The 15,760-nt window shown below is 40.8% G+C and overlaps 1 long non-coding RNA gene across 1 annotated transcript; it reads left to right on the top strand.

The window, feature by feature from the left end:
- The first annotated feature begins 416 nt into the window (after positions 1–416).
- Positions 417–13,064, top strand: LOC132690114 (uncharacterized). The gene is made up of 4 exons (XR_009615264.3): positions 417–1,013; positions 4,745–4,810; positions 8,210–8,303; positions 12,566–13,064. It is a non-coding gene; the product is annotated as an uncharacterized LOC132690114 (long non-coding RNA).
- The last annotated feature ends 2,696 nt before the right edge of the window (positions 13,065–15,760 follow it).

The following is a 15,760-nucleotide window of genomic DNA, read 5'->3' as shown; positions in this document are numbered from 1 at the left end:
GGCAAACTACATCCAAAAGAAGAAGTGATACCATTCCACACTGATTTCATTCTTTTTGACTTTCCTGTAGTTTGGCAGGAGCAAATAGTTGCTTTTAATGAACAGTGATCAGAGGCATTATTTATCTTTTAACTTTTTTTCAATCATTGTATGCCATGGACATATCATCCCTCTATATGAATGATATTTGCTGCTCTTGGTCTTAAGTAACCAGAGAGTGAGTGAAGTTTGTGACATTGATTACTGACATGTCAAGGCTTAAAAGTACTGACACCAGCAGAGGAAGAGCCCTAGGACTTCAATGGGGCCACATGCCCCATTGTCTTAGAAGAGAGAAGGTCAGGTAGCAGATTCTCTATTCCACCCATTTCCCCCAAGGTTCTATTGCCAGCAACCATTTCCCAGCACCAGTTTCTCTATACTAGTCAAGGTTCTTGGTCCAGATAACATAAGCTAACTATGGCTACCTTAAGCAGGAAAGAAATTCACTAGAATAGTATACAGTCAATAGGAAGCCCAAGATCAAAACCCAGCCAGGAACCAAGAGTGACTGGGTATCCAAATACCATCAAGATCATGCCACCAAAATAAGACCACCATCACCGACACCACTACCATTGGCTACTTGCTGTTGCTACTTTTGGTGTCACTGGCAAATAATGCCCATTCCTCTGCATCCGTTCTTTCAACTCCTTCACCACTGCACAAACAAAGAACTCCCACCTTCTGTATCTTCACAGTACTCCACAGATATTCAAAATCCTGTATAGTAGCAGCTGAGTCACTGATTGTAGATCACATGCTAATATCTTTAGTAGAGAACATGGAGACCTGTTTCCCTTGGTTTCCATAGTGGAAGGTGGAGCCTTGTCTCCTACATATCTTGGATCCCCTCACATAGGAAGAGTTTGGTTACTAGGTGGTTTCATTCCACTCCCCTCAGAAAAAGTCTACTATGGTCTTTAAACTGAAAACATTTAGAACAAACAGCAACAAGACAATTAAAGCCTAAGGTAGGTGATGTAATTTATTAGAATTAATTATTTTAACAAACAAAACCTCCACGTCTAGATAAATTACTTTCTAAGATGCTAAGAAGTCTTGGAGAAAGGATTGCAAAGTAACTATCAATAAACCTTAAAAATTCATGAGAAACTAGAGAGGAATTGAAATTGGATTGACCTTGTATGAAGGAAAATTGTGGGTTTTGCTAATTACCAGCTTGGTGTTAAATGTTGATAATTAATAGAATCACTTGGTTAAACAGGGTTGCTTGTTGTGAATACCTAGAAAATAATTAAATGAACACTTGGAACCAATATGAATTTATCAAGGACCAGTCATAGTAACCATCTTTATTGCCTTTTTGAATCAATTTGTTAGTCAATTAGTTAATCGGTTTTTGACTATTGATAGGCAAAATGAGAATGTCACAGGTACTGCATGTTAAAACGTGTAAAAAAGAAAAAAAACACGTTAAAAAACATGTAAAAAAGTTAAAAATACCATTCTTTGCTTTTACTATAAAAAGAAACCATGGTTATTATAGAAAAGGTAGATAGAATTTTCTAGTGAAATGAACTCCAACCGTTATCCCTGCTTCAACTAAAAACAAACAAACAAACAAACAAACCTTAGAATTACATTAAGGGAATAAGAAAGAGAAGAACCCACAAGGATAAAAAGATTAGGAGAGGAGATAACAGGACCATTGATGACAACACATTTTTGGAAGATGGAAAATAAGTGAATGCATGGAACTCACTTGGCAGGACAAAGAAAGGGGAAAGCAAGTGCCTACAAAGAAGATGCCAATGAAAACAAGGCAATTTGGACAGCAGAGCTCCAGGAATTCTCAGGAATCAAAGGCACTAAGAACCAGATGTAAAGAGTGGAGCTGAAAACAGGAGAATTGGATACCATTCCTGTCCATCTACATTTCTGATCATATTTTAGTGAGTTGTTTTAAATATGAACTGAAAGCCAAAGATAATCAGACAATTTAAGAAAAGCATCTAAGGTGAAAGATAGAGAACAAAACATAAAACAAACAGTAGAAGAAGACTTGCAGAAAATAGAGACAATGCAGGTAATCGAAGAAAACTTTGCATTAGCATCACCAGCAAGGGAAGGGAAGATATTACACCCGTGAAAGGCGACTTGTATTTTACACTGTATTTGTTGTATTTTACACTGTATTTGTTGTATTTTACACTGTATTTGGAGAGCCTTGTCCGTTTGCTGTACAGGGCAAGAGGTAGCCAAGTGGCTAGACCTCCCATTAACACAGACACTCTGTTTTTGCTTGTTTGTTTGTTTTATATATTGGAATTTTTAAAATGGTTTAACAAGATTTTAAAGGGCTCTAGAGTTAGAGTTTTTAAATTAATTTTTAAATTTATTTGTTATTGAAGTATACTTGACATACAATGTTAGCTTAGTTTCAGGTGTACAACGTAATGATTCCACAACTTTATACATTATGCTATGCTTCCCACAAGTGTAGCTACCGTCTGTCACCATACATAGAGTTTTTGATTTAAGCAACAGAAATTAACACTAGGTAGCTTAAACAAAAACGCAATTCATTAGAAGGTTATGCGTAGTTCATCGAACCAAAGGCATAGGTGAAAAGTTAGAATCAGAAAGGGCAGGAGCCAGGGCAGCTCTGGGCTCCCGGCAGCAAGGATTAATATCCAGTTGGATGAGGGCATGGCTGCTATGATGCATCACTTCCAAGTTTTTATTTTTAAAGTGCTAGAAGAGAGAGTCCACTTGTCTAGGTTGGGTCAGGGGTACACCCTCTGGCTAGGAAAGCAAAAGTCACTCTATTATTTATTTTTAGTTTCACTAACAATACACCAGTGGGAAAGGGAACTTTCCCCCTTGGAATGTCAGAGTGATATTATTAGAAGAGGGAATAAAAACTAGGGAGCAAACCCAGCAAATTTCTATAATATCTATGGCTAAAAATAAGTTTGGAAACCATGAATCTGCAGAATTTTAATTTTTTTTGCAATGACAAAGAATAGTCCATTGAAAGTATGTACGAAAATGTATTCAATCAATTACCGCTTATGGGACATTGAGATTGTTTTCTATTTTTTGCTTTTATAAATAGTACCTCAACAAACATCCTTGGACCCCAATTTTTGCAGGCATCTTAATTGAGAAGTGGAATCTAGAATCCTAATGGACAAGATGGATGATTTCTAGGCTGGGTGATTTCATATGAAGAATGCTGCTGGTCCATCGATGTTGAGTTGCAGAGACTACTAAAGTTATGTGGATTTTTCCCTTGGATTCTTTCTGTTCAACAACTTTATGGATGATTTATATATACCATTTTAAAATGTACTTAAATTTGCAGATGCCATCAATCTAAGAATGATAACAAATATGATAGAATGTCATCAAACTTCAAAATGATCATTATGAACTGAAATACCATGTCTAAGACAATAAAATGAAAACTCACAAGAACAAATGCAAAAGCTCTGCATTAAAAAAAATCAATTAATTGTTAAGAGACAGGAAGAGTGAGTGCTATTTGGACAGAAATTCACACAAAAAGGTCTGAAGGTTTTATTAATTTTTTTTAAGTTTATTTATTTTTGAAAGAGAGACAGCATGAGCAGGGGAGGGGCAGAGATGAAGGAGACACAGAATCAGAAGCAGGCTCCAGGCTCAGAGCCGTCAGCACAGAGCCTGACGTGGGGCTCGAACTCACGAACTGCAAGATCGTGACCTGAGCCAAAGTTGGATGCTTAACCGACTAAGCCACCCAGGTGCCCCATAGTAAATGCAAGGTCAATATGGCTCAACAGTATGATTTGGCTACTAAAACCAAAACCGAAACCAGTGTGATCTTACAGTGCATTAAAATAAGTAAAATATCTAAAACTTGGGTGTTGCTAGCCTCCTGCACCTTTTACTCTAGTCAGACTAGAGTGGTTGGGCTTAATTTTGACTGGTTACACTTTTAAAAAGAGATGGTAATGAACTGGAGTGTGTTGAGAGAAAGGCATCTAGTAGCTATAATAATAATTTACTGAGTGCTTACGTGTGCCAAGCACCATGCTAAAAACATTTTTAAAAAACTTATTATGAAGTGGGTATGATTTTACAGATGGGGAAATCGAGTCATGGGATGCTCAATAACTTGCTCAAGGTCACACAATAAGTGAGAAATTGGAGGCTGGAACCCTGGAGTCTAACCCTGGAGGCTGCTGACAGCCACCACACATAGAGGACCCCGCAACATAGCGTGATTTGAAGAACTTCAAGTAGGTTGTCTGCCAGGAAACATCTCACTGGCTAGCTGGATCGCACAAATAAGCCAGTTATGCACTTGGCCTTTAAATCCAGAGGTCTGAATATTTTGAAAATTGAAAGTCAGCTAAGAAAAGATTTTGATAAAAGGGAGAATTGTTTAGGGGTGCCAAACAGTGGAATTCATTCATTCAACAACTAGTTGAGTGCTACAACGTACTTGGCAATGAGCTCGGCCTGCTAATATAATGATGAAAAAGATGAATGTTTCTTTGCCCCGGCAGAGTTCACCTTCAATGGAGGGTTGGAAGTACAGTTGACCCTTGAACAGCACGGGTTTGAACTGTGTGGATCCACTTATATGCAGATATTTTTCAATAAATACAGTACAGGGCTGTAAATGTCTTTTCCTTATGATTTTAATAACATTTTCTTTTCTCTAGCTTTACTTTATTGCATGAATACAGTATAGAATACATCTAACATACGAAACATGTTAATCAAATGTTGATGTTACCAGTAAGGCTTCTGGAAAACGGTAAGCCATTTGTAGTTAAGTTTGGGGGAGTCAAAAGTTACATGTGGATTTTCTACTGTGCAGGGGTCAGTGCCCCCAACCCTTGTGTTGTTCACAGGGCAGCTATAATGAAATCAGTGATAGTAACAAGTGTAGTCAGTAAATAAGGAAAGAGGGAGCAATATGGAATCATACGGTAAGAGCCCTTCCCCAGTCTAGAGGGGTAGCAGTTGGGGGGAGGGTGCATTTCCTTGGGAAGTGAAGGCCAGGTTGAAATTTGATGAGTGAGCCTGACTTTGCCTACAGTAGGAGATGGAGAGAAGGAAGAGAGTTTTCTGAGCAAAGTTCAGATAATTCCAGTAAGACATGATGACGGCTTAGGTATGGGCTGTGGGTTGAAGGGTGGATGGATTTTCCAGAGAATGGCGCACATACTACTGATCAGTACGCGAGATTTTTTAGGCGCTTCCCCGATATTTATCCTTTAATATATAATATATATAATAATTATGTGTTTGTTTTAATATATATAAGAAATTTATATATAACTAGCATATCAAACCTGATTTCCCGGATAATATTATATTAGATGAAGCTAGATACTTAAATTTTAAAAAGAATGTCAGTGATAAATATTAGGCAAATAATGGTACTCGTGGCATTGTACTCAGAGAGCTGTTTATTGGTGGGGAACAGGGTTGCAAAATTGCTGGTGTGCCACATTGCCCTGGGTCAGCCCTCCCAAGAACAGCCCTGTCCTGCCCTTCCCTTTACCCACTCTGGACCCTTTCTTTACACAGTGTTTGCCCTGAGTCTTATCCTCCTTTGTCTTATTCTTGGAATTTCTCTCTCTGCCCATGTGTGAACAGCTCTCTCTAACCATGTCCTCAATATAGGCATTCCCTGACTTCTGATGGTTCAACTTATAAATTTCCGACTTTCTAATGGTGCAAAAGCAATGTACATTCAGTAGGAATCATACTTCCAATTTTGAATTTGGATCTTTTCCCTGGACTGCGATATGTGGACGACCCTCTCTTGTGAGACTGGGAGGTGGCAGTGTGCACAGCACCCAGTCACGTGATCCAAGGGTAAACAGCTAACACAATGACAACCCATCTGCACCCATACATTATGTTCTTTGTTCTCAGTGCAGTCTCCGATAAATTACGTGAGATAGTCAACACTTTATATGTTTATTTATTTTAATGTTTATTTATTTGAGAGAGAGAGAGAGAGACAGAGTGTGAGTGGGGGAGGAGCAGAGTGGGAGGGAGACACAGAATCCGAAGCAGGTTCCAGGCTCTGAGCTGTCAGCACAGAGTCCCATGCAGGGCTTGAACCCACAAACTGTGAGATCATGACCTGAGCCAAAGTGAGGCACTCAACTGACTGAGTCACCCAGCTGCCCCAAGATACTCAACACTTTAGTATAAAACAGGCCTTGTGGTAGATGATTTGGCTCAACTCTAGGCTAATGGAAGTGTTCTGAGCACGTGGAAAGTGGGTGAGGCTGAGCTGCGATGATGTTCTGCAGGTCAAGAGTACGAAATACATTTTTATCTTATGGTATTTTCAACCTATGAGGGATTTCTCAAGATGTAACCCCACTGTGAGTCAAGGAATATCATACTGGCTTTTGCAGTTCCCTAATTCAGGCTGTTGATATGCCTTTCAGAGCTCTTAATAGGACTTTTTCAAACAAACATATATCCTTTTATCTTAAAGTTTTAGAATAAGCCTTCTTTGAAATACAGTGGTAGACAATTGGTATACTCCTCTCCCCCTTTCGCACTCCCATTCGCAAACCATCATGTTCCCCAGCCTCTCCGGCATCTCGTGGATTCTCACCCCAGGTCATATCATTTACACCTCAGCAGAATCAGAGAGGCGAGCTTAGTTCCGGTGTGATGACCCACTGTGGTCAAAGTGCCCAGAGCCGCGCAGAATGACTGCGTCTGTGGATATGGCTCAGCAGCCATGTGAGCACCTCTCACTTCATAGCTGCTGCGGCCAAGCGTGCAGCCAAACATCACGGCTCCCTGGGCACGAGGCGCTGCCACGCAGGTATAATGCACAACAGAGAATAGAGGCAGGCAACACGCACATAGTGTGTTCTGCCTGAAATAGCCATAAAGATCATCTTCTGTGTGGAGCTGGGATCTGTCTCACACCTCTAGCCCCAAGCCAGGGAAGTGTGCAGTGCCTGGTTAGGGCCCAGGATAAGGGAAGGGAGACAGCTGTGTTATCACAGTGACCTGGAGCAAGCATGTCAGAGCCAAAACAAACACACCACCCTCTTCATCTCCCCCTGGGACCCACAGGCAACTCTGGGAATAATAAGTTCTGGTCCCTAACTACATGGTTTAAGGGACAGTCAGAGGTTTGATTCTGAGATATCACGATCATCTGGAACAAATAGTGAAGTGGAAAAAGTAGAGTGCTGATAGTAATGTCCCTGGGGACGGACAGCCCAGCTCTCAGGCACGTTCCACATGGAGGAGGCCGTGTTCCTAGGATGTCCCAGACCCCACTTCAACCTTGAGCCAATGCTGGTTTCTCTTCTTGCTCTGAGACCAGAGGATTCAGGTGTTAGGAATCGCAGGTCTCCAAGGGCAAGGGAAGTCATCGGAAATGAATCTGTAAGCAAATCCTGTTACAGTTTCTTCTTAACATCTATTCATGCATCAAATTAAATAATGTAACTGAACAAAGTTTAAAAAAGAAAGACCACAGAATGTAAAAACGATTTACGACAAATATAACTTGTGGGAGCTTAGATTCCTAAAAAATCTAGATCTAATAACAATTTTTATGGCTAATCTTTAGCTTCTCTGTGGCAACTGGTCAGAGTATAGAAGGATGAGAATAGACAATTTCATAAACAGGAAAATATAAACTATGGCCTATACCACCAATAGGAATTAGATAAATACAAATCAAACATCTTAGAGGTTCTATTATACTTGCAAGCCTAGAAAAAATGAAATAATAAAAGTCAACATCAATGAGACAAGAATCTAAAAGGAAAAAAACCATTTGCACAATGATGCATTCATAGCACTACTGATGATACTTAAAATAATTTAGAAATGACCCTAAAGATGTCACAATAAAGATAATTGAGTAAACTGTGGCATAATCAATAAAATGGAATATTATATAGCCATTAAAATAATAAGCATGATGGTCATAGAAATGTATATATTTGGAAAGTTGCAGGATTACAGGGAGTGTGTAGGAAACAATGCCAGGTCAATGTACATATTCTATGAGAGTCAGAAGTGATTTCAGAGAGATGCACTTGTTTATGGAATTTCCTTTTTTGTGAAGTACATAATGACAATTTCTGCATTTATAGACAAATAGCATATAAAAGAGGGGGTATAGAATAATTTCTTATTTTTCCTTGTTTCCCAGGGAAGCCATGAAGACAAATTAAGTGGTTTGAACTTCTTGACTCAAAATATTAAGTGCTTGGCTGTTGAATGGTTCAGGTTCTTCCTTGGAAATAGTAAGCAATATCCATCTGTCAACTGTTAGAATGTTTTAAAATTAATTTAATGACATTATAAAGTGCTCATGATTAGTGATTTTTTTAAAGGTTTTACTTAAAAAAAAGAGAGTACAAGTGGGGGAGAGGGGAAAAGGGAGAGAGGGAGAGAATCCCAAGCAGGCTCTACACTCAGTGCACAACCCGACGTGGGGCTCAATCCCACGACATTAGGATCATGACCTGAGCTGAAATCAAGAGTAGGATGTTCAACCAACTGAGCCACCCAGGTGCCCCAGTGCTGTTTTTTTTTTTAAAAAAAGTTCTAGAATGCATCCCCCCTCAATGTCTTTCCCACTCCTCTCTCTCTCTCTCTCTCACACACACACACACAATCACACACACACACACACAATACATTAAAATTAAACTTTATTATTTAGCATTAGTAAGAAAAGAAGAGAAGAAATCTCCCAAGTACTTATTGTATGTGTCCCCACACCTATCCCTATCCTATTTAATTCATTTCCTTATTCCCTTCAGCTGGTTGTCCCTGACTACTCACTCACTATACACACACCCCCTACAAATCCCACCACTGTTATCCAGAAGTGGTTATATGGGGCTACCATTAATGATAGAGTATCATAAACTGAGAAATTCTTTTTTTTCTCCTTGTCCTTTCTCTATCCTGGTATTCCCTGGTATTGCATTGATGATGTAACAGGCCAGCCTTATATCAGAACAAGAAGAAAGCATCCAAGAGTTGTCAAATCATTTGGAAAATATCTTATATGAAAACAGTTGAATCTTTTTATTATACACAGAGATACAAATAAGGATAAAGAAACATTTAAATGTTTCATTTATTTCATTCTTGAGTATACAATATGTTTCATTATAATAAGGATCCAAAATGATCTCCCATGCTTGTAAAATTCTGAAAAAGAAATCTGACATTTGCTCACAGGAAAGTGCCCAAGATATGTTAAGTTTGAAAAAATCAGGGATGCCTGGGTGGTTCAGTCAGTTGAGCATCCAACTCTTGGTTTTGGCTCAGGTCATGAGCCATTTTAGATTTACAGCAAAGTTAAGTGGAAGGTACAGAGAGTTCCCATAGATCCCTTCCCCCCGCCCTCCACAAAGGCTCAGGTTGTGAGTTCGAGCTCTGCACTGAGCTCTGTGCTAAACAGTGTGGAGCCTGCTTGGGATTCTATCTCTCTGTTTCTCTCTGCCCCTCCCCTGCTCATTCTCTCTCTCTCTCTCTCAAAATAAATAAAACTTTTAAATAATCAAAATAATTAAAATGAAAATAAATAAAAACTTTAAAAATAAAAAAAATTATGTATACAATTCAGTTAAAAATAAGAATATAAAAATACGTATATAAGAGATCAGCTATGCAACACACGTATATAAACCCACTCCTATCCATTCAGAAAACAATTAATAGTACTATCAGTGAAATGATGTAATTGTGGACAATTTAAATATTCTTCTACATAGTTTCCCAAATTTTCTGCATTTTCTATCATAAGTGTGTATTAGCTTTGTAACAAAGACAAAATCAGAAGAGCTGTCAATAGAAAGCCATATCCAGGAGTCTGGGAAGGAGTCCTGCTGTGAAGTCAGGGGGCAGATGGGGTCAGGAGCTGGCAGCTATGAAAGCTTTCTTCAGGACCAGTATTCAGCGAGAACCTCATCTAGCCAAGGGCAGGCTCTCAAAGGAGGGTGGCCAAAAGGGTTGGAGAAATAAATCAAGCCTGAAAGAATGAAATGGCAGGCATGACAAAATTTCACTAATGCTTAGCTCAGATGGCTCTGAGTAACATCAATAAGGAAGGCTAAGTACAACTATGTACTTGCAGAAGCTTAAAGGGGACCTCGGAGGATGTCTGGTCCAATCTTCTCCTTGTCAGGAAGAGCCCCAGAAGAGCTACACTCATCCACACATAGCTGCTTAGTGGTAGAGCTGGGATTAGAACCCAGGATCCCGATGCCTAGTCACTGCCCTCCGCTTCCCCGTGGGGTAAGTTAAGTGTTGCTGTTATTGTGGTGCTGCCACTGTTTGCATTATGACAGTACCTCATTAAGCCTATTGTAGACTCTGGGTGAGAACGATGTGTCAATGTACGTTCATGGGTTGCAATACATGTCCCACTCCTGTGGGGAATGTGATGGTGGGGGAGGCTTTGTGGAGGGCGGGGAGAGGAGATCTATGGGAACTGTCTGTACTTTCCACTTAACTTTGCTGTAAATCTAAAATGGCTCTTAAAAAAAGTAAAATCTGTTTTAAAACTTAAAAAAAAAAAAAAAAAAGACAGTACCTCATTAAACCTTTAGCCAGGGCTGGGACTCCTGACTGGGCCTACTCCCATAACTTCACTCCAAGTGAATCCCCTACCATTATTCCAGATTGGAACTGATTCCTGGGAGTTCTGTGTTTCTCTGGACTCCAACCTTCCTCCCCAAACCTGCCGTCATTGTCTTGGATCAAGCCCTCGTTAGGTCTTCTTCTTCTCCTTTTTATTCTTTCTCATAGTGTTTAAACCTACAAAAGCCTTGAAAGAATAGTGTAAGAACTCATATATTCTCCACCTAAACATAAATTATTAACATTTTGCCATATTGCACTCTCTCTCTCTCACACACACACATATGACATAGATATGAAAGAGCACCCATGCATATCACACATATATCATATATGCCTAAACATTCATATATAACACATATGTACATATATATACATCACACATTTTATGGAGCCACTTGAAAGTAGATTGAAAATATCAAGACACTTCACTCTTCAATTCTCCAGATCAACTAAGAATAAAGATATTCTATGTAGGAATGACGTCATTATCACACTAAGAAAACTAATATCTAATATTTGGTTCATACTCAAATTTCCCCAATTGTCCCCAAAATGTTTTTTATGGGTGTTTCAAGGTTTTTATCAAAGATCTCATTAAGGATTCCATATGTATGTGGTTGTTGGGTCTCCATAACCTCTTTCAACTTAGAATATTCCCCTCACGTTTTGTATTTCTGTTTTCTATATGCCACATTTTTTAAGAGTTCCAACCATTTTTCTTAGACAATCTTCCACATTCTGGATTTGTCTGTTTTTCATGATTAAATTCAGATTAAATATCTTTGGAAAGAATACTGGATAAGAGGTGTTATGTGTCTTCCTGCATCACAACAGAAGGCAAGAACACTGAATTGTTTCCTTGTGCTAAGTTTGACCTCGAGGTTCATGTGATGGCCACTAGATCTTTCCATTGGAAAGATCTATCTTTCCATTGGAAACATGCTATCCTAGCATCTGTGGATAATCATAGTCCTTGCCTGAACTGGGATCGCAAAATAGTGATTTTGCCACTTCTCCTATTTTATTAGCTGGCATTCTTGGTAAAGAAGTCTTCTTCATATCTTGTGTGTCTCCCATAGCAGTGTTCTGACTGCTCCTCCTGCCTCCAGTCTGGCTCACTTCACTCCATCTGCTGCCAGGAGCAACATACACTCAATTGCAAATCTGGACACATCCCTGCCCTGTTTAGAATCCTTCAGGGGTAAACTCCATTCTGTGAGCTTGGCGTGGAGCTCTGTGATCTGGCTTTCTTCAGCTTTTCTCTCCCTGCACCCCTCCTGTGCTCCATTCGAATTATCTATACTTCTTCAAATATAGTACCCTGTTTCATGCCCCTGAACCCCTGCACCACGAGCCCCTCTGCCTGCAAGACTCTTCCACACCCCCCAACATCACCTGACCCCCACCTGTTTTTCAAGCTTTGGCTCATGCATCAGCTCCTCTGACCCTAGAGTTAAATAGGTGCCTTTTGAGGGCTCTGATGGCACCTGTGTCCCTGTCTATCATTGCTCTTGTGGCCCCGCATGGAAAATTTTACTGGTTTGCTTGTCTTGCCTACCTGATTGTAAGGTCCTTGTGAGAATAGCCTTTGTATGACAGAAATCTAGCATGATGTCTGGTATTAAGTAAGCACTCAGAAAATGTTTTCCAATGAAGTAATTCGTATTTCCTCAAATTATTAAATAAGGAATGTGATAAGCTTCACAACAAACTAGATTATATGCTATTTAAGGACAAAAAGCATATCTTCTAAATCTTTGTATTGTTCACATCTCCCACCCTATTCCCTGCTAATTTGAATTAGGATTTTGCAAGTAGGTTGACACTTATAAAAGTGTATTGATACATTACTTTTACCTGTCCACTTTATGTTCCTTTTGAGAATTTTTCCTCCTCTACCCAACAGGATGGCCAGTCTCTTGCCTGGTCTTCCCACACATGGTGAGCTCATAAGGTAAGCTAACCATTAAAGGACTTCCTTCTCCTGATTGCAATGATTGGTTCTCTTGGTCTAAGCCAAGTCTATCAGAGTCATCCTTGGGACTTTTGAAGGAGCTAGCAAGGAAGACACGAAGGAAAAATAATGTAATAGCTATTGCTTCCAGAGGCCATCTTTGCTACCAGGTGGGGAGAGCCTACCTGGCTAGGAAGCTAACTCCAAGGCAAACAAGTCAACGATGGGAAGACAAAACTAATGACATTATTTAAACCTCGAAACCCAGTCTGATCTGAAGAATTATATTTAGGACTTCCTGGTACATGAATCAACAAATCTCTTCTTTTTGCCTTTTAAGTTGACAAAATCATGACAAATATACAAGAGCTGATTCCACGACATCCCACATTTGGTCAAGCAGGTAAACTGAAATAAAGAATGAGAATCTAGCATCCATTTAATCCTTTCTTGATTTGGGGGAGATTATGTAGAGATACTGTATTAATGAGGCTTCTCCAGAGAAACAAACAAACAAACAAAACTCAAAAGGATAGACAGTTATATAGTTATCTATGAAAGGAGATTTATTATAGGAATTGGCTCATGAGAAGTCCCATGATCTACTGTATGCTACAGAACCTGGACAGCCAGTGGTGTAAGTCAGTCCTAGTTGAAAGAAAGATCTGTGAACTATAGGAGCTAATGGTGTAAATCTGAGTCCAAAGGCCAATTAGAGAATCAGGGGTCAATGGCATTAAGAACCAGGAGTGTGGATGTGGAAAAGCAGGAAAAAATAGATGTCTCAGCTCAAGCAAAGACAGTAAATCACCCTTGCTCTGCTTTTATGTCCTATTAGGGCCCTCGATGGATTGGATGATGCCTATCTACATTGGGGAGGGCAGATCTTTACTCAGTCCACCAATTCAAATGCTAATCTCTTTCAGAAACACCCTCGCAGATGTACCCAGAAAAAATAGTTTACCAGCTCTCTGGGCATCCTTTAGCCCAGTCACACTGACACATAAAGTTAACTACCACAAATCTCTGGATCAGCACCATTTCTATAGCCGATGACAACCAGGAAGAAAGCTTTTATCTAGGTTGCTTCTCACCTGCCTCAGAAGAATTTGAGATGTATTGGGGAGCCTCATTCTCATGTTCCTGTCCTCTAAGTCACTTCCAAGAAAAGCAAAACAGACCAAGAAAACATGTCACAAATAGTAAAGGTTGGCCGGTATCTTCATATTTTCTGCTCCAGATTATTCAATTCTTCCTCGTCATAATTGGTGCATTGCATCAATTTGCTTTTGAGGTCAACAGCACTCTATTCTGCTTCTGGAAGCTCTTGATTTCTGAGGGATTTAAGGAGTCCAGGGTAAAGGGGCAGGGATCAGGGTTACCCCTGGACACAGAGCTGTTGACATCCACTCAAGGACCTGTTGAGTTAAAAATGTCAAATGCATTTGAGGAAACCATCACTGGGGATATTTTCTAGCTTCCACCTTACATTTCTGGAAAATTCCTCAGTGAGGCAGGAGAGGAGATAAGAGAGGCAAGGCTTCTAGAAAGTGGCCTGCAGAGCTTGTTGACTACAAAGGGGGAAAGAGGAGAGTTTTGGTTTGAAGAAGACCCCCTCACATCAGCCCGAATGGGTATCCTGTGCAGTTATTTTACTGAGTAAGAGAAATAGCCAAGTTCTTTAAGAAGAGCATTTACATGACTTTAATTTGAATTAGCTTAATTAGATGTTTTTCTCCTAACTACTGGCTAAGATAAACCACCTCAAGGGACCAGAGTTGTGATGAAGTGTGGAAGAGGAGAAAAGGAGAAGTCAGTGTGCATGGCTGCCCCAGGAGGTCTGGCTGGGGCATTTCTGGATAGAGCAGTATGGGGAACATAATTCCCTGGACAGAAGCAAATTGGGAGGAAAGAACAATGTAAAGACAAAGGCACAGGGAAAAAAAAAATGAGGACACCCAACAATAAACTACAATTTCTCTGCAATTTCACTTAAGAATAGAGCTGCTGGGCTACCCCATATTTTGCAGGGGTGAAAAATGGCAAAAGAGTCCATGATGCTATGTCCCTGAGTTTGGTATGGCAGAAAGGGAGATGGCCGTCCCCACCTTCATCCCCTAAGAATCTATTCCAATCATGGACTTTAGTTTTTCTGACCATTGCTACTAAATTTCATGCTGGGGCAAGAGGCAGAAACCTGGCTTGGAACAAGAAAGGTGGATGGGGAGGAGCAGGGCTTATGTCTTCACACCTGCTGCTGTGATCCCCCAGCAATGGGGTGGGGAGACCCTTGGGCCCCCAGGAGGTGCATCTCTGACCTGGAGGTGCCGGAAGCCACACCCCCAGGCATTTTCAGCATTTGTGTCCCCCTTTACTCAACAAAGCAGGGGACCCCGTTCTGCCCTGGACTCTAAGCTGAAGAAGACATTAAAGGGTGATGACCATAAGCTTCAAAAGAACAGCACCCAATTTAAAAAGCAAACCCTAAAACAACTTGGTGAGCTCAGGGAAAGGAAGGAAAAGAAGACTGGATTCTGAGAGCACACTTACTTCCTTAGGGTCCTCTGATATATATAATTCAAGTACCCGAGGATTCCCAAGCATGACCTCATAGCATCTATGCAGAAGCACCATGAGCACTGTCTCCCCAGAGGGAGTGAGAGAAGGACCAGAAGTGAGACACAGAGGAAGCAGAGGGAAGGCCAAGGGCTGGCACACCAGAGGGTAGCCTCTTATTCCTCTGGGTGCCTATCACAGGGCACAATGACACCACAGGCCAATGATTCACTTAATATCTGCACCGTGCATCACATTCAGAGGAGGTTTCTCCAGGCAGCCAGGTGAGAGCCCCGATCTGCCATTCCACCTGTGCACCTGCCGGGTCTCTGGCCACACGGCCCCTCTGGCCTCCCCTGCGCAGTCTCCATCAGCTTGCAGCACTGATTCTCCCGTGGTCACTGCTGCCACCGTGGCCGTCACTGCCACAACTCCTGAGGAACCAGGGCTGTGCAAGCTGTAGTCTCCCCAGATGCCTGCAGAGAGACAGAGCGGCTGCACACGACTCTCCTGGCAAGGGAAAACCAGGGGAGAGCTGTGCCTGCATCCCTGACTAATGATCACGCCTTCAGGAGGGGAGGCAGTGACTCA

The sequence above is a fragment of the Panthera onca genome, chromosome A3 (genome assembly GCF_046562875.1).
Source record: "Panthera onca isolate mPanOnc1 chromosome A3, mPanOnc1 haplotype 2, whole genome shotgun sequence".
In the NCBI taxonomy this organism is placed as follows: Eukaryota; Metazoa; Chordata; class Mammalia; order Carnivora; family Felidae; genus Panthera; species Panthera onca.
This window is presented reverse-complemented; position numbering and strand designations above follow the sequence as displayed.